This window comes from Pelodiscus sinensis, chromosome 4 (assembly GCF_049634645.1).
Source record: "Pelodiscus sinensis isolate JC-2024 chromosome 4, ASM4963464v1, whole genome shotgun sequence".
NCBI classification, from domain to species: domain Eukaryota; kingdom Metazoa; phylum Chordata; order Testudines; family Trionychidae; genus Pelodiscus; species Pelodiscus sinensis.
In genome coordinates this window covers 109,216,590-109,236,939 of record NC_134714.1, presented here as the reverse complement: position 1 = coordinate 109,236,939, position 20,350 = coordinate 109,216,590, and the positions used below count along the sequence as shown (strand labels likewise).

Sequence of the window (20,350 nt, the reverse complement as noted above, 5' to 3'; positions counted from 1 at the left end):
GTTGCGGCACCGGGGTGCCTAGGCCCGGTGCCGGGAAAGACGCCGCCGTCATGTACGGTACCGGGGGACCCAGGCCCAGTACCGGGGGCGGTGCCGTAGGAGTCGCCGACTGCCATCGGGCTGAATCCGATGCTTGTGAGGGTGCGGAGACGGACGTCAACTCCAGGAGGCCCGGTGCCGTGGAGGGGAGAGACGCCTGAGTAAACGCCACATGGTTGTGGGGGTACGGCACCGGTACCGCCAGGCGGGGAGCTGGCAAAGAGCTGGGCTGCACCGAAGATCGTGCGCGGCCCGAAACTGACCGGGACTGGCGAACCGGCGTCGAGAATGGTGCCGTGGTAGCGATCGGTACTGACCCCACATGGGGTGGTCCCGATGCATGGGTTGCCTTAGCATGCCGACCTGGGCCATGCTTGGGCAAAGTCATAAGCAGTTGAGCCTCTGGCGAGGGGGATCTCGACCCTTCTGTCTCAACCGCCGACGGAGGGGCGGTCGTGAGGCTAATGAGGTCCTGCGCCACTTCAAAAGTGTCCGGCGTGGACGCTCGGTGCGAAGGGAGGCGACCGGGGCTATCGGGGTCTCCCCGCCGACTGCGGTGTGCCATAGGTGATGTGTGCACCAGTGAGCCAGCACTGCCGTGCCTGACTGAGGCCGACTTTTTTGCTGGGGACCGTCCGCGGGACTTTTTCACCCTCTTGGATGGGGGAGAATGAGACCGGTGCCGAGACTTCGACGCCGACGCACGGTGCTGGTGAGGGGCCTCACGCGTGGAAGCCGGTGCACTGCGCACCATAGGCTGTTCCGGCGGCACCGGTTGTAGCGCTGTCTCCATGAGGAGAAGCTTTAGGCGGGAAACTCTTTCTTTCCTCAGGCGGGGCTTAAAAGACTTACAGATCTTGCAAGCAATTGCAAGATGAGCTTCACCCAGGCACCTAAGGCAACTGTCGTGTGGGTCGCCTCTGGACATAAACTTCCCGCAGTCAGCGCACGCCTTGAAACCTTGCGGCCCTGGCATTCCTCACCCCCAGAGGGGGGAAAGGAGAAAACAAAGAACCTAACTATCTAACTAACAACTATTTACAGATAAGTGATAGAACGGGAACCATTAACTAACTAGAGACTAAGAGAGATAGAGACGCTCCAATGACCGTCACGGCGGTAAGAAGGAACTGAGGTGGGGAAGCACCGGCAGGGGTACTTATGTCCCGCCATGGCAGCGCCACTCCAGGGGGCACCCTGCCAGCGCTATGGGTACCACTAGGGAAAACGCTCCGGAAGACACGGTGCACACACCTACTTCGAATGGACATGAGCAACCACTCGAAGAAGAAGAACAGATTTTTAACCAGATTTTAATGAAATGGTGATTTTGAGGAAACAGCCCATACACCCTTCTACCCAGCTACTGCTGATAAATAATTCTGTGATTGTGTGGTCAGGCAGGGGATTCTTTGGATTTTGGTGAGACAATGTTATGAAGAAGAATTTTACTTACAAGCATGGCCCATGAATCTATTGTCATATTTGTTTCTATCCTCTTCCTCTGTTCTTTTTCACCTAAATCCTTTGAGTTCTGTCCCAAAGTCTCTAACATTTCCTCTTCCTTGCACTAATTTTTCATCTAGGCCTGTATTTTTCTCTACATTCAACAGTCATTGGTGTATTTCTTGTAGGAATGAATGTCATTTTTTCCGTGTTGCATACAATCTTTGCAACTTTAGATTTGTAAAAAATGAAAAAAGAAAAAGCTTAATATTAAATATTCATGTGAAATTTGCCAGCATCTACATGAAACACTGAAACTTAAAAACTGCATTACTGCCTGTCCTATGCACCACAAAATGTTGTAAAAAAACATCACAGAAAAGTAGCCCCAATTTAGGATTGCTTCTCCAGTAGGCCATCTGCCTCAAAGCAGAACAGCTGCCAGTAGCACAAGCTGGAAAGTAGCCAGTCTGGCTCTTATACAGCTGCATACCCAAGAGAGCAATTAATACAGCTGCATACCCAAGAGAGCAATTAATAAGTCACAAAATAGTACCCAATTATGTAAGCATTTTTGAATCCCGGGGCTCTAAATAGGGTTTAAACTGTATAATACAGTCTGAAGGAACTGTCAGTGCACAAGTATAGAGAGCATGCTCTTATGGTATACAATTTTTTCCTTCTTAGCAGCTTTCATTCATGAATAAAATTGCAATAATGTATATTTTATCTACAAAATATTGCTATTACTTGCAAACACAATAAGTGCAGTGACAGTATTAAAGCTAGTAGGGAAAAGTTTAATACATTACTTAATTCACCACAGATAAACTAAAGCCCAATACCTTTACAAATCCCTTTTAGGGCAAACAAAGCATAATTTTATGTCAGCGTTCTATAGCAAAGAATAAATTAACTAAAAAAATTAATGAAATTAATCATTCAGCAAATATCAGCCAAACAAATACTGTTTAGGCATCTGCTATTTTTATAAAAACAGTAACATTTATTTATGAGAGTTTGTAAAATTTTAATTCTTCAATTGTTGTTATTCTATTTAAATAATAAAACGCTATAACGATAAAAACCCCTTTTCAATTGCAAACTGGAAGACAACCAACATTATTTTTTGGCCGTCAGCAAGCAAGGTTCATGCTGAGAGTGGATGTTGGCAACTGTACTGTATTAACTGCATTATTAACTTTCTTTTTTGAATAGAGGAAGCTTCCCTTGCTAGTTGCCGAAATCCATCTCTGATAATGTTAACCAATTAATGGTACTGCTCTGCAGGTTTGCCAGATAGTTTCAACAAAAATACCGAACAAACTTGACATTACATCACAATCTACATTACATCTTATTTAGAAAATACCAGACATTTATATTTTCTCAATTTGTTTTCCAAACAAAAAGCTCAAATACTGGACTGTCCGGTTCAAAACCGGACACCTGGCAATCCTAGTGCTCTGGCAATTAGCAAAGTTTATGTTCCCTAATTCTGAACCAGTAAAGAACCAGTAATTGTTCCCCACTTTTATTTTACCACTCTTAACATTTAAAGACGATTGAACCTGCTTCAGTTGCTATGGTCTTGTCTTCCTTAAAAAAAAAAAAAAAAGTATATTTTTAAAATGGGTTAAACACTAGTATAGACAGGACAATTTGCACTTTAACATGTTAGCTGGAAGATTTCAACCCCCCGGGGGAGTATGTTGCTAGATTTAAAAGAATAAGAACAACTCTATTCTAATTATAAAATAGGAAAAAAGTTTAATCAGTAAAACACACACTACTAATATGATTCAAAAATGTTTTCTGTAAAAATGTTCTAGGTACAATACTACTGAATGGCAACTGCTTCTATATGGTTAAAGACAAAACTAAGTTTCCATGATAAGTTTCTCACAAAATTTACAAAAAAAAAAAAAAAAAAAAAAAAAGAGTAGCCTCAACATTGATAGGGTAGGTGTGGGCCAACGGTGAGCATTTCTGATAGATTTGAAGTCCTATGGCTAACAGAGTTTCTGAATTATGACATTAAAAGTAGAGATTTAAAATTAAAAATTCAAAAAGGCTTCTAAATTCTCTTTTTCTCTTTTAGAGATGACAAAAATAGGATAGTTAAAACTTAGTTTCATAGAATCATAGAACTGGAAGAGACCTCAGAAGGTCATTAAGTCCAGCCCCCTGCTCTAGGCAGGACCAATTCCAACTAAATCAACCCGGCCAGGGCTTTGTCAAGCCGAGACTTAAACACCTCTAGGGATGGAGACTCCACTACTTCCCTAGGTAACCCATTCCAGTGCTTCACCACCCTCCTAGTGAAATAGTTTTTCCTAATATCCAACCCGGACCTCTCCCACCACAACTTGAGACCATTGCTCCTTGTTCTACCATCTGTCACTACTGAGAACAGCCTCTCTCCATCCTCTTTGGAACCTCCCTTCAGGAAGTTGAAGGCTGCTATCAAATCCCCCCTCACTCTTCGCTTCTGCAGACTAAACAGACCCAAGTCCCTCAGCCTCTCCTCATAAGTCATGCGCTCCAGCCCCCTAATCATTTTGGTTGCCCTCCACTGGATCCTCTCCAATGCGTCCACATTCTTTTTGTAGTGGGGGACCCAGAACTGGACACAATACTCCAGATGTGGCCTCACCAAAGCCGAATAAAGGGGAATAATGACATCTTTGGATCTGCTGGCAATGCTCCTCTTAATGCAACCTAATATGCCATTAGCCTTCTTGGCTACAAGGGCACACTGTTGACTCATATCCAGCTTCTCATCCACTGTAACCCCCAGGTCCTTTTCTGCAGAACTACTACTTAACTGGTTGGTCCCCAGCTCGTAACTATGCTTGTGATTCTTCCGTCCCAAGTGCAGGACTCTGCACTTGTCCTTGTTGAACCTCATCAGATTTTTTGTGGCCCAATCCTCCAATTGGTCTAAGTCATTCTGGACCCTATCTCTGCCCTTAAGCGTATCTACCTCTCCCCCCAGCTTAGTGTCATCCGCAAACTTGCTGAGGGTGCAATCCATCCCCTCCATCCAGATCATTAATAAAGATATTGAACAAAACCGGTCCTAGAACCAAACCTTGGGGCACTCCACTAGAAACCGACTGCCATCCTGACATCGAGCCATTGATCACTACCCGCTGGGCCCGGCCTTCTAGCCATCTTTCTATCCATCTTACCGTCCATTTATCCAATCCACATTCCCTTAACTTGCTGGCAAGAATATTGTGGGAGACCGTATCAAAAGCCTTGCTAAAGTCGAGATATATAACATCCACTGACTTCCCCATGTCCACCGAGCCAGTTACCTCATCATAGAAGCTAATCAGATTGGTCAGGCACGACTTGCCCTTTGTGAATCCATGCTGACTATTCCTAATCACTTTCCTCTCATCCAAGTGCCTCAAAATGGATTCCTTAAGGATCCCTTCCATGATTTTTGCAAGAACCGAGATAAGACTGACCGGCCTATAGTTTCCTGGATCGTCCTTCTTCCCTTTTTTGAAGATGGGCACTGCATTTGCCTTAGTCCAATCATCCGGGATTTCTCCCGATCTCCACGACTTTTCAAAGACAATAGCCAAAGGCTCCTCAATGACATTTGCCAACTCCCTCAGTACCCTCGGATGCACTAAGTCCAGACCCATGGATTTATGTACATTTAGCTTTTCTAAATAGTTCCTAACCTGTTCTTTACCCACCACGGGCTGTCCATCTTCATCCCATCTTACGTCACTTAGCACAAAAGTCCAGGAGCCGACCTTGTCCGTGAATACAGAGGCAAAGAAAGCATTGAGTACTTCAGCTTTCCCCACATCATGACACTAGGTTACCTCCTTCATCCATTAGGGGCCGCACACCCTCTCTGATCACCTTGTTCTTGTTAACATGCCTGTAGAAACATTTCTTGTTATCCTTCACATCCTTAGCCAGTCACAATTCCATTTGCGCTTTCGCCTTCCTGATAACACCCCAGCATTCTCTAGCTATACCTTTAAACTCCTCCCTGGTCATTTGTCCAAGTTTCCAATTTTGTAAGCTTCCTTTTTGTGCTTAAGTTCACCAAGGATTTCCCCTGTAAGCCAATCCGGTCTCCTACCATGTTTGCCTCTCTTGCTACACGTCGGGATGGTTTCTTTCTGTGCCTTCAATAAAGCTTCTTTAAAATACTGCCAGCTGTCCTGGACTCCTTTCCCCTTCATGTTAACATCCCAGGGGATTCTAGGCTATCCAGAGATCATAGTGTTGACAGTAACTTAGTATATTAAGATCAAGGACATTTACAATCATAAGGACACCGAAATCAAAATGGAGTCTTGGATTTCACACAGAAATCAAAATGAAACTGAAGGACTGAAAGACCTTTTTGCTGCCAAAACCATCATCTGCACACAGCACATGGCTGTGCACACAGCACTGTTGCTCTGCACACGGCACTAAAGTCTGCACCAGGAACGCTAGTTTGTACCTGACACCGCACCTTGTGCACTGGAGACACTCCTGCTGTTTTCCCGCCTTGGGATCTTTATAAGCTCAGGCCCCTGAAGAGATCGGGTTCATTCCTTTGGTTCGTTCCTTCAGTTTGTTGGTTCCTGTTCATCAGCAGCTTGCGGTTCCCAAGGACTGTGGTGAAGGACGGGACCTACTTCGGGACAGACCACCATCCCAGCTGTTTACAGGGTGCTTCAGTTCACCACTGTGGCAATTGCCCAGTGTTGTGGGCTTCAGCTACCTGCACCACTGAACCAAGCATACCACCTAGTTTCACTCCAATTATTGTGGCGAAAGCCCTTAACCCCGGAGCTAAGAACTATCATTTCCATCGGGTGGGTGTGTGCTACTCACGTGCTGTCACACCATTGACAGAACAATATCAATTGGACTCCTCAGTGTTCCTCCCCCAAGGCTGCCTAAGCCAATGGGTTGAAGGTCCTGAGCCTCAGCTGTCATCTACCATCTACCTCTAGAACAGACTGAGTATAGTGTTCCTCCTTTTATTCTGTGCTATCTTCTATCACTTCTGGGGTGAGAGGTTGGTTTATGCAGTGTTGCATTCTTAGGTTATTCTGTATGTTGTTATCTGTTATATTCAATAAATCTTTTAAATTTGACATTCGTGTCTGTGTATTTCAGACTGGAGAAATCCGCCGGTGATAGATACAGTGGTTTCCAGGTTGGACCACCTTCTGGGACAAAGGCATTTTCCATCTATTTGGCCCCTCACAAAATTTAGTTTACTAGTGCGCCTTTGCTGGTAACAGTAGGACCAATGTTGAACTGACTGAATTCTTATTTCAAAAGTTATTAATTTTTAAAATATTAATATTGTTATGGCATGTTTAGTTATGAATGCTGTTAGTTTGTCACAGCACTACAGACTAGATAAGGGAGCAGCAGAAGGCAGATGGAGTTGGGATGCAATTGTAAAGAATTTCACATATCCTAAAAGATCAGGTAAACAAGGGAGTGGGGCACATTGCTGCTTGTTATGCAGTCCCCCATGATACAGGCCTCCTGAGGTCTGCAATAAGGAATCCTACTCCTCCTCATTTATGTGATCTGTGTAGGTAGGCCTGGCTCCTCTATTGAATGCTTCCACACACAGGAATAAGGTTCTTCTCCAGTAGATAAAATCTAACTATAAACTGAAAATTCCCAAACCAAAGAATTCATGAAAAGAATGTTAAGGTTTTAGGTGGATATGTTAATTAATGCCAAGATTGTTATAATTAAAAAAAATCCCTGACGTTAAATCCTCTGAAAATTCAAATTTGGTTGATGTACTTCCAGAAAAAGCCACAGAGGCACATTCAAATAACCATTATAATTCTCAATCATGCCTCAAAAGACACAACAAAAGCCAAAATTCAAACTTGGAAATAGGAACAACATTCTATTACAATGAACAATCATCAGCAAATGCAAATAAAGTAGATGTAATGCTATAGTAGCGGCTATGCTATTCATTCCTGAGGAAGGAGGACCTTGTTAAGGTGTATGCAAACAACAGCTCTTAGATGTGTAGCAGGTCTAGAAAAATCAAACCCTCTCACTCTTCTTTGAGCATAAATTCATACAGCTGTAGCACCTGACTCACTCTCTGGTGTCCTGAATGACCATCCATTAACAAGATAATCTTTCCGATAAAAACATCATCAATTAATCTATATTATATACTTCTATTTGAATATTTGCTGCACCATGAGACATAACTTACAGAACAAGTAAAATATAGGATCTTATAAAGAAACCAATGAGACATGCAGAAACGGCAAGCAACCAATTAACTAATACAAATGTACACTTTTAATCAAAGAGTAGCAGACATTGTAGGAATTTAATAAACCATGTCATTCTTGTTTTCCTTTGTAATTATTTTAATAATTATAATATGGTAGAGCCTGGATGAACCAAAAAAGATAGAGGCCTCATTGTGAAAGGCACAATGACACATCTGAAGACACACATTTCCCTTCCCTCAAAAAATTATAATCTAAAAAGTTGACATTAAAGATAAAAATTAACACTTTTACTGAGCTGCCATCTTCTGCTAAAAGAGACCATAAAAGGAGTCTTTAAAAATTAGGCTTATTTCCTGTCATATCCAATTTTTAAAAAACTTTTACTATCTTTTTTTGAGATTCTCCGTATTTCTAAAGTGAAAAATCTGGTTTTCGTTCACTTTACTAGAGGACTTCGGGGGATCTCATATAATGTATATGTTCTCACTTCTTTAAAGTAAGTAGTGGGTGTACGGAATTTTTAACAAAGGCTTCTTTTCTCCAAAATATTAATTAGACACTGAAATTAAATACATGTTAAAAAAACCTCACATTTTTAAAAATCTCACTAAAAATTAGTTCTCGCAAACTAAGGACATTTATTCTCTTAAACCCTGGGATATAATTTCACTAGCTTTTTAGATTTTATATGGTAAATGCTCCAATCTACAAAATACATTAATTTCTAATATAAAAACAAGCACAGAAAAACATTATTATTCATCAAAAAATCAGCACTGGGCAATAGTGATCATGAGGTGGTAGATTTCAGGATCCTGACAAAAGGAAGAAAGTAGAGCAGCAAAATACACAACCTGGACTTCAGAAAAGCAGACTTTGACTCCCTCAGACAACTGATGGGCAGGATTCTCTGGGATGATGCTAACATGAAGGAGAAAGGAGTACAGGAGAGCTGGCAGTATTTTAAAGAAGCCTTATTGAACAGGAACAAACAATCCCAAAGCGCAGTAAGGAAAGCAAATATGGTAGGCAACCAGATTGGCTTACCAGGGAAATCCTTGGCGAGCTTAAACACAAAAAGGAAGCTTATAAGAAGTGGACATTTGGACAGATGGCTTTACTCAAAGCTTTTTTCTGCCTCTGTCTTCACAGACAAGGTCAGCTCTCAGACTGCTGCACTAGGCAACACAGTATGGGAAGGAGATGGACAATCCTCACTGGAGAAAGAACAGGTTAAGAACTATTTAAAGAAGCTAGACATACACAAATCCATGGGTCTGGATTTAATGCATCCAAGGGTACTGAGGGAGTTGGCAAATGTCATTGCAGAGTCTTTGGCCATTATCTTTGAAAACTTGTGGAGATTGGGAGAGGTCCCAGAAAAAGGTAAATGTAGTGCCCATCTTTAAAAAAGGGAACAAGGACAAATCCAGAAAACTACAGACCAGTCAGCCTTACCTCAGTCCCTGGAAAAATCATGGAGGGGATCCTCAAGGAATCCATTCTAAAGCACTTGCAAGAGGGGAAAGTGATCAGGAAGAGTCAACATGGATTCACAAAGGGCAAGTCATGCCTGACCAACCTGATTAGCTTCTATGATGAGGTAACTGGCTCTGTAGACGTGGGGAAGACAGTGGATGTGCTGATATACCTTGCCTTGAGCAAAGCTTTTGATATGGTCTCCCACAATATGCTTGTCAGCAAGTTAAGGAAGTATGGATTGGATAAATGAACTGTAAGGTAGCTAGAAAGCTGGCTAGATTGACAGGCCCATTGGGTAGTGATCAACGGCTCGATGTCTGGCTGGCAGTCAGTTTCAAGCAGAGTGCCCCAAGGATCGGTTCTAGGGCCGGTTTTGTTAAACATGTTTATTAACAACCTGTATAAAGGGGTGAATTGCACCATCAGCAAGTCTGCGGATGACATTAAGCTAGGGGGAGAGGTAGATACTCTGGAGAATATGGATAGAGACCAGAGTGACCTAGACAAACTGGAGGAGTGGGCCAAAAGAAATCTGATGAGGTTCAACAAGGACAAGTGCAGAGTCCTGCACTTGGGTCAAAAGAATCCCAAGCATTGTTACAGGCTGGGGACCGAATGGCTAAGCAGAAGTTCTGCAGAAAAGAACCTGGAGATTACAGTGGATGAGAAGCTGGATATAAGTCAACAGTGTACCCTTGTAGCCAAGAAGGCTAAGGGCATATTACAGTACATTAGGGGGAGCATTTCCAGCAGATCTAGAGAAATTATTATTCCTCTTTGTTCAGAACCAATGAGGCCACACCGGGAGTATTGCACTCTAACCCTAACAGTGCCCCCCCCCCCCCAAACTACAGAAAGGATGTGGACATACTGAAGAGGGTTCAGTGGAGGGCAACCAAAATGATGAGGAGGCTGGAGCACATGCCTTACAAGGAGAGGCTGAGGGATTTGGGCTTATTTAGTCTGCAGAAGAAAAGTGGGGGGGATTTGATAGCAGACTTCAACTACCTGAAAGGGGGGTCCAAAGAGAATGGAGAGAGGCTGTTCTCAGTAGTGATGGATGGCAGAACAGGGAGAAAGGGTCCCAAGTTGGAGTGGGGGAGGTCTAGGTTGGATATTCAGAAAAACTATTTCTCTAGGGGAGTGAGAAAGCACTGGAATGGGTTCCTTAGGGAGGTGGTGGAATCTCCCTCCCTAGAGGCTCACTGTAGGCATCTTGGTGCTCCTGCACTTATAATCAGAACTATTTAGCAGCAGTATCCCCCTGGGTGCTTGCTCACGCCACAGTGAATATGCCAACAACTGTTTTCCAGTTCCTTCTCCACTGCAGAGAGATGTTACAGCTCTGTAGCAGAGGGAAGGAGGGAGGGTTGTGAAGGGCCCACATGGACACACATCTCAAAGAACACCAGTTACTGAACAAGGTGAGTAATCTCACTATTCTTCTTTGAGGAGTGTCCTTTTGGGCACTCCACTGTACGTGACTATGGAGCAGTACCCTGAGCATTTGGAAGGAGGGGCTTCGGACCTCCCCAGTGGACAGTGGAGAAGACTGCCATTCCAAATGCAGTATACTGTGAAGCGTAAGTGTCTATAGCATAATGCTTTGTAAAGGTGTTTGTAAAGGCCCATGTTGCTGCTCTACAAAGGTCCCTGATGGGCATGTTACAGAGGAAGGCCGGGGAGGAGTGTGGAGTGTGCCCACAAGTGTAATATACCAGGTCAGGTCTAGGCACCTCTGAGGAAGTCTATTCAGGGTGAACTGCTCAAAACAAGAGTTACTTAAAGCTCACAACTGGAGCCCTTTCCCACACAGGCAACAAAACCGTCAAACAGCTGCCCATCTGTGGTGTGAAAAACACCTCAGCAGCCCAACACTGTGGTATTTAATTTCAGAAAGAGGAACTACACAAAAATGAGGATAGGAAAACAGAAATTAGAAGGTACAGTCACAAAAGTAAAATCACTGCAAGCTGCCTGAAAACTTTCCAAAGGCATCATAATGTAGACCCAACTATGTATACCCCCATTAAAAACACAATAAGAGAACCAAAAAAGTATCACCATGGCTTACCAAACTAGTAAAAGAAGCAGTAAGAAATAAAAAGACATCATTTAAACAGTGGAACTTAAATACCAGTAAGGAAAATAGAAAGGAACAAATTATGTTGATCTACGTAACTGACGATTTTATTCTTTACTATAGTTTACTAAAACTCTATAAAAAATTACGTGTAAAAATATAAAAAGAAAAGCCAAAAAGGAATTTGAAGACCAGCTAGCCAAAAAAAATCACAAATTAATACCAAAACGTTTTTAAGTACTTCAGAAGCAGAAAGCCTGCTAAACAACCTGTGGAACCCCTGGACGATCGAGGTGCCAAAGACACATTCAAAGACGATAAAGTCATTGGGGAGAAACTAAATGAATTCTTTGCTTCGGTCCTCATGGCTGAGAATGTAAGGGAGATTACCAAACTTGAGCCATTCTTTTTAGGCAACAAATCTGAGAAACTGCCCCAAATTGAAGTGGAGGAGGTTATGGATCAAACTGATAAGCTTAACAGTAACAAGTCACCGGGACCAGATGACATTCACCCAATGGTTTTGAAAGAATTCAAATGTAAAATTGTGGAACTATTAAGTGTGGATTGTAACCTCTCTTTTAAATCAGCCTCTGTACCTAATGACTGGAAGTTAGCTAATGTGATGCCAATATTTTAAAAAGGGCTCTAGAGATAATCCTGGCAATTACAGACCAGTAAGTCTAACGTCAGTACTAGGCAAATTAGTGGAAACTACAGTAAAGAATAAAATCTTCTGACATCTGGACTAACATAATTTGTTGGGGAAAAGTCAACGTGGTTTCTGTAAAGGGAAATCATGCCTTACTAATCTACTAGAGTTGTTCGAGAGGGTCAACAAACATGGACAAGGGAGAAATCAGTAGATATAGCGTACTGAAATTTCCAGAAACCCTTTGACAAGGTCCCTCACCAAAGGCTCTTAAGTAACATAAGTTGTCATCGGTTAAGAGGGAGGGTCCTCTCTTGGATTAATAATTTGTTGAAAGATAGGTAACAAAGGGTAGGAATAAATGTTAAAAGGTAACTAGTAGTGTCCCCCAAGGGTCCGTACTGGAACCAATCCTATTCAACCTATTTATAAATGATCTGGAGAAAGGAATAAACAATGAGGTGGCAAAATTTACAGATGACACTAAACTGCTCAAGATAGTTAAAACCAAAGCATACTATGAAGAGCTTCAATAAGATTTCACCAAGCTAAGTGATTGGGCAACAAAATGGCAAGTGAAATTTAATGTTGAGAACTGTAAAGTAATGCAGATTGGAAAAATAATCCAAACTCTACATATAATATGATGGAGACTAATTTTGCTATACCTACTCAAGAGAGCCATCTTGGAGTCATTGCAGATAGTTCTCTGAAAACATACACTCAATGTGAAACAGCAGTCAAAAAAGCAAACAATGTTAGGAATCATTAAAAAAGCATAGAGAATAAAACTGAGAACATCTAATTGTCTCTATATAAAACCCTGGGATGCCCACATCTTGAATACTACATACAAATGTGGTTGGCTCATCTCAAAAAAAGATATACTGACATTGGAAAAGGTTCAGAAAAGAACAACAGAAATTATCAGGGGTCTGGAACAGGTGCCATATGAAGAGCGATTAAAAATATTGGGACTTTTCAGCTTAGAAAAGAAGAAACTAAGGGGGGGATATGATAGAGGTCTATAAAAGCATGATAGGTATGGAGAAAATGAATAAGGGTATGTCTACACTACCCCCCCAGTTCGAACTAGGGGGGTAATGTATGCATACCGAACTTGCTAATGAAGCCTGGGATTTGAATTTCCCGGGCTTCATTAGCATAAAGCCGGCGCCGCCATTTTTAAAAGCCGGCTAATGCGAACCCCGTGCCGCGCGGCTACACGCGGCACGGACTAGATAGTTCAGATTAGGAAGCCTAATAGTTGTTGACCTGAGATGGGGATGAGAAACAGGGGGAAAAGGTACAGATGAAATGCAGATTTAGTACTATGCCCTTTTTCTTAAATTATTTCTGTCCAAATGCTGCATTAGGCAATACAGTGAAATCCAGGGGGAAGTGAATATTGCTCTGTGCATATTTTTTCTAAGTAGCAGCCTAACACAATTGAGCCACTGGGGATTTGTCAACAATTGAGCTAGTAAAGTGGGCCTGAAGCACAAGTCGTCATGAGATTTCAGTGCTGAATAGGAATGCTGGATGCAGAATATCCACCATGGGAGTATGAATCTAAATATTGCATCTTCATTTATGGAATCACCAAGCAAGATAGGAGTGGTCACGAGAAGCTCACAATTTGGGACTGGTTATGAAGGGCCATCTTTTTCTGGGATGAAAAAAACAAAACAAAAACCCTCACAATTAGGTAACCCACAAGAAAGGGCACAAAGTTTCTCAACTCTGCAGGAAAAAATAGGCAATAACTACCAAGACAGACTTCCTATGAGAAGACAAAGGGAAAGGCCACACATATACAAAATCATGCAAACATACATTTTAGCACTACACTGAGATTTCTTTATATGTGGCACTAGTAAGATACATATATACAATTTACAGATGATACAGGAAACCACTCTACCTAATCCTATGAAGTAGTAAAACCTGAAACCTAGATCCAAAAAAAGAGCCTAGTTGTTGAACTCTTATTAAAACCAGCCTGAAAGAAATTCAGGATGATTGCTGCTTCTTTCTTGTCCTTCTTCTGCTTGCCCTAGTGGCAGCCTGTCCTACTGGTCACTCCCAGTCATTGTGGGCATGTAATCAAAATCTGGAGAATGTGCGCTGTGCAACCTGTAACCAAAATCTGGAGAATGGAGTTGCATTTTTCCTAACTCCTTTTCCTACTTTTTCATCCTGAAGACTGAGATAGGACAAAAAGATCACAAGATAGCACCTTAGCCTAGAACACCAGCTGCTTTTCAGTTGCTAACCAAGAAACAACTAGGAATCAGGGATGGACTAAGCCTGGGCTTATCAGCTAATCCTAATAACTACACATACACACTTCCCCACCTCCCTCCCCCTTGCTGTCTACCACAGATGCATCAGGGGGTGGGTAGGTGGGAGCCAGTGATTGGGGGAAGCCAACTTAAAAGCCGGCTCCTCACAAGCACCAGCTATGCTGAGGCTCCTCCCTCCCCCGCTGCTGTCTCTGTGTGTAGTGCCAGGGTAGGGGGAACAAGTGAGAACCACTATGCCTTTCAAGCCAGCTCCCCGTGTGTGTCATCTCCTGTGGATCTGCTTCTTTAGCAGAGATAGCGGGGGAGGGGGGGAAAGAGATGCTTGTTGGGAGACAGCTTGAAAACCAGCTCCCTGAGAACACTGCCTCCCTCCTCTTCCTCTCTGCCTGCCCACATGCAAACTTGTAACCACTGAATTTCAAGCAGGTACACGTTTACACAAAAACATGATAGTTAACATCCCTACTAGAAATTTGCCTGCACAGAACTCAGAAGGTTCCAAGACAGGAAAGAAATTTCCTGGATCCTGAATGGGAACCATCTGCCTGACTGACAGAAAAAAGGGACATAATCGTCCTTCTACAGCACAAGATGACAAACTACAGGAAATCAACATTCAGAAAAAAATTCCACAAGGGAAAACGTGCTTCTTTTCAGATCACTGCAATAATAGTGAATACTGTGTTTAAAAAAAATGGGGACTAATCTTATTCGCTAAAATTTGGGTTTAGGTTCTTTTTGTGCATGTGCCTTTTTAAAAAAATACAACTATAAGCCCATATTCTAAGTAGCCACAATATCTAGTAGAAATATTTCAGAGTGCAGGACAGAAGCCTTTTATGCATCAATTTTTGCCAGCATATATTTCTAGTGTAACTCACAAACTTGCTGGGTATGGTGTACTGTCCCAGCTAGCGGCACTAAGACCACTTGCAGAGAAAATAATGAGTCTGCTCTACTACCTCAGCTAATAGCCAGCGTCTTTTAGCTCCTGCAGTAGAGGTTCATGCACAAAGCTCAGGTTCGATTCCTCCTGTCAGCATTACATTAGCACAAACAATTGTTTCAGATCTTGGGCAGTCTGTAACAACTCTCTGAAAATAAATTTACACTCCTTTTGAGAGATCATTCTCACTGTACAGTAATTACTCATTTAACACATGCCCGCTAAACACATTTTCTCAATAGCATGATTTTTTTTTAGGGAACGTTATTCAAATAACACGACCATCCCCAAAATAACACAAAAATAATCAAGTGGCAAACTACTTCATGCGGCAGTACAAGCTGGTGAAAACAGTGGTAATACACGTGGTCACATTGCTCCTCCGCTCACTCACGTGTTTATCTTTGTATTTTAACAAACCGCGGTGACTTGTGTTGCTAGATATCTAATGTTAATGTTGATGACCCAGCACCAACAAAAAATTGACTTTGCCACCACCACCTGAAATGCAACCCCCATCTTTTCCATTATTTTTAATGGGAAAATTGACTCCACATAGCACATTTTCGCTTAGCACAAACATTTTCAGAAATGCATCTATAGTGTTAAATGAGGATTTACTGTATTACAAAAGCAAAATAACTTTAAGACAACCAACCTTGTTAAAACAACAGTAGATAACCAGAATTCCTTTTAATTATGTTCTTCTGCTAACTAAAAGAGAGAGTGCAGATAGTGGAAGATGCAAAAAATACTTTCAAAATAAAATTTAGCAAATATTAATAATACTTGGTATTGCAAACTAAGTATGGTAATTAAAAGAATAAATCTCCTAGGAGTAACTGAGCTTCATATTTTCCTCTTCTCCAAGACTCTGCTCTCAGCAGATAAAAACACGCTCGGTCTTGAGCAGCACCCACTGATGTAAGCAGTCGCTAAGGAACAGTATTTGGTGCAAGAGTGGCAATGCTGAAACTGTATTTATAATTCAGAATGAATGGTAATATGCAGTCTTGACCATAGCTTTGGGTAACAACTGTAAAACTACAAACAAAATCTTCAAAAGCTCTTTTCTTAAAAAGTTCATTAAATTTTCAAAGAATGTTGATCTGCCTAAATACCTTGCAGTGATTGCTCCACCATGAGTAATGTAATACAGGAGGCCCCCGACTTGCAACTGCCCACATTCTGACACGCCTCACTTACAACCATTTTTGTAAGTACGGAAGCGGTTGAAATCCTCCAACTTACATTTTCAGCCCGCATTAACGACGGCTCACAGCGCCTATCATAAATGGGGGTTTGAGTTATGACGCCCCAACTTGCAACGCTTCCCCCAGAAACAATCGTGTCGCAAGTCGGGGGCCTCTTGTACACGTTTTTGTGATTTTGTATTTTTCTAAAGGAGAAGCCATCAATTTTAGAATGTGAGCTTTCAGCTTTATCCTCCAATATAAAATGTAAAGAAAAATTCAAATCCAACAACTTCATCAAAAACTATTTTGTGACAGGGGCACAGCCAGTTGATCGCAAGGCATTCTGGGACCCCCACCCCCATTCCTTCCCACCCCCAAGAAGCAGCCCACACAGATGCTTTTCCATTGAAAATGGAAATAGCGTGCCAGCTTCCTGCAGTGTGTGTGGGGGGGGGGGGGGGACAGTCCCACAGCTACGAGTCAGATCCTGCATCTCAAGAAGCTCACGGGCTGCTCTTCCCCTCCCCTAAATAGGGAGTGCACTTCCTGAAATGCCGGGTCTGTCGCGCCGCCGGGAACTTTTCTCCCTGCTGACTGCCCGCACAGGGAGGGAGGGAGTAGGAATCCCAGGACTGCATGCCAGCTCTAACCTCTCAGGAAACACGTGGCTGTTGTGGGGAGCAGAAGAGTGTGCGCTTCCTAAGGAGTTGGCGCTGGCGTGCAGTCCTGGAAGTGAGCGAGTCAGTACACACACACACACACACACACACACACACACACACACACACACACACACACACCAGGGAAAAGAAAGTCTCCCAAGGAGCAACAGACACAGCGTTTCAGGAAGCACACCAGCTGTTTAGGGGAAGGAAGGAGAGGGGAGGGGAAGAGCAGCCTGCAGGCTTCCTGAGACCCAGAATCCCCAAATACTGGCCGAGCTGTCTCTGTCCCCTCCCCTGGCTGGCCAGACCCCCACCAGTACCCTGCCCCAGCCCTGACCAGCACTCTCAGAGGCGTAGTGAGCGGAGAGCAGGGGAGGCAGTTGCCCCTGGGCACCACAGTAGGGGGCACCGGGCTGGGGTGGGACCAGAACGCACAGGTCACATGATGCATAGTGGCAAGCTGGGAGCAGGGCCATAACAAGGGCAAGGTGAGTGAGGACCTTCCTCGGGTGCACAGCTGAAGGAGTGCAGTCCCGCAGCTGCGCACCACGTCCAGGGTTTCAGGAAGTACACGAGCTGCACTTCCCCTCCCCAAACAGCCAGCGCACTGCCTGAAAAGCCAGGTCTGTGGTGCACTAGTGACTTCCTTCACCATGCTGCCTTCCTGCACAGGGAAAGGGAGGGGGGAGAAGGAGTCCCGGGAATGCACCAGCTCCAACTCCTCAGGAAGCACGAGGCTGTTGCGGGGAGCATTCACGTGTTTCCTGAGCAGTTGGAGTTGGCACAGTCCCAGGACTCTCACTCCACTCGCCCCGCAGGCAGACAGCAGGGGAAGGGAATCACCAGTGCACCACAGACCCGGCTGTTCAGGAAACGTGCCAGCTGTTTGGGCGAGGGGGAAGCATTGCACATGCTTCCTGGAGACCCCAGACCTGGTGCACCACTGCAGGATCCCCAGGTACTGGCCCCAACTGTCTCTGTCCCTGCCCCGTGGCCAGACCTCCCCCCACAAGTACCTTGCTCCCACCAGCACCCTGTCCCCTGTCCCCACCAGCACAGTTGGGGCTACATTAGTGAGGCTTGAGGGGTTTTGGAGCAGTTTTTTTTTCCACATCACTTGTGTAGTCCCAACTGACTTCTCCATGGGTCAGTGACCCCTGACTCAAAATAGGTTCCCCGTCCCTCTCATAAATAAAGACAATGCTGAAACATTTTGTGTTTGACATATTTTATTTAAAAATGAAGTCTGCCCAACAAGCCCCCAATTGGGGCCAAGCCCCCATCTGGCTGCAGCATCATAACACTCCTGCACACATCCCAGACTCCAAACCTGAGCCTATCATACACTGGAACCCCGTCCTGAGCCTCTCATCTACAAACTCAGGCATCCTCACAGCCACAAGCCTGCGGCTTGCTCAACACCCCAACCCTCCACTTGATCCCAACTTTCTCCAGCCTTGATCCCCCTTATTGAGACAGCATCCTCTTCTCTACTTCCTCCTGCACCCAAATTCCCTCCCAGAGCTTGCACATTTCACCCCTTCCCATACCCAAATCCTTCATTCCCACCCTAGACCCCGCACCTCCAGTTTCAACCCACTGAAAGTGGCTCTTGTCCAAAATGTTCTGTAATGTTATTTTTATCACTATATTTGTGTACTATATATAGATATAGAAAAATAAATATATAATATTTGGCTCTTCGTACTCTATCCACTGCTATTTTGCCTCTTCATCTTTAACGGGTTGGCCACCCCTGCCTTAGGGGAACATTGGCTTGATGAACATCATTGTCTGACACAAGTTCTCCTGAGGTACCTCTGTTGCTCTTCTCTGGACTCTCCCCAATTTGTCCACATCTTAGCTAAAAAGTGGGACCCATAACTGAACAAGAGCATAAAATTCAAGATAAGGCCTCAAAAATACTGAGTACAGAGGAACAACTATTTATCATATCTTAGAAATGACATTCTTGACTACTACATCTCAGAATTACATTAGCCTTTTAAACATCTACATCACATTGTTGGCTCATACTCAATTTGTTATCCACTACAATCCACCAAGAGTCCTTTTTGCAATACTACTGTCTGATTCCCCATTTTGCATTTAATTTCTTCCTTCCACGTTTATTACTTTACACTTGTCTTTATTTTCTTCTGAATTCAAACTAATACTCCAATTAATCAGGGTCATTTTGAATTCTAGTCCTGTCCTCCAAAGTTTTGCAACCTTTTCACGCTTGATATAATATGTAAATTTTTATAAGCATGCTCTCTAACCCATTATTCAAGTAATTACTGAAAACACTGATTAGTAACACACCCAGGAGAGACCTCAGATCACACCAGATACACCCTCTCAGTCTGGCAGCAAACCTTGATAACTACTGAATAATGTCTTTCAAGAAATTGTGCACCCACCTTAAAATATTTTCATTTTAGACCACATTTCTCTATCTTAGAAAATGAGAACAAAAATAAGCTAATGCTATGTTTGCCCTTCTCCAGTCAGACGGGACCTCACCTACCCTCCATCAGATCTCAAAGAAGAGTGCTAAAGATCCCAAGATTGCTTCAGCTAATTCATTAAATGCCCTGGGATAAATTTCATCAGACCCTGCCTACTAGAATATATCTAATCTAAATATTCTTCTACATACTCTTTCCCTGTTCTAGTTTCTTTTCTGTCTCTCTTGTATTCTATTCACTGTGTTAAATAGCTGGTCACAACTAACCTTTTTAATGAAGCCTGAAGCAAAATAGACAGAGGCATTTAATGCCTTTTGGGTGTTGTCCATTATTAGCTTTCCAATCCCGTTTTAGTAATGGACCTACTATTACCTTTATCTGTCTCTTGCACTGAATGCATTTTTGAAACCTATTGTCTTTCATATCCCTTGCTTAATATAACTTATTTTGGGCTGCAGCCTTCTGATTTTGTTTCTATACATTTGTGCTAATTTTCTGCATTCTTCCTTGGGGAATTTTTTTTCTTTTTTCTGACTACAGCATATGCATTTCCTGTTAGTAACTTGTCTAGAACAATTGTTTGTCAGGTCAGTGTCCACCTACAAATAGAGCTACTTCAAGGGAAAAGTTTCATTACAGCTATGTCCCCAATTTTCTACTCAAGATATCCCTTAGTTTCATTTTACCAGACCATCTAATTGTCTTTTTTCCCAAAAACCTCATCACTACAAAGAGGAAGCTGTTTTCCATAATCTGGGTGTCAGAAGAGGATTAGACATCTATCTAGACAGGACCAGACCATTTTTA

At 43.1% G+C, this 20,350-nt stretch overlaps 1 protein-coding gene across 7 annotated transcripts in view; it reads right to left on the bottom strand.

Annotated features, from left to right (window-relative positions):
* PDE3B (phosphodiesterase 3B) overlaps window positions 1-20,350 on the bottom strand; it is a 281,272-nt gene that overhangs the window by 205,122 nt on the left and 55,800 nt on the right. The window lies entirely within an intron of this gene.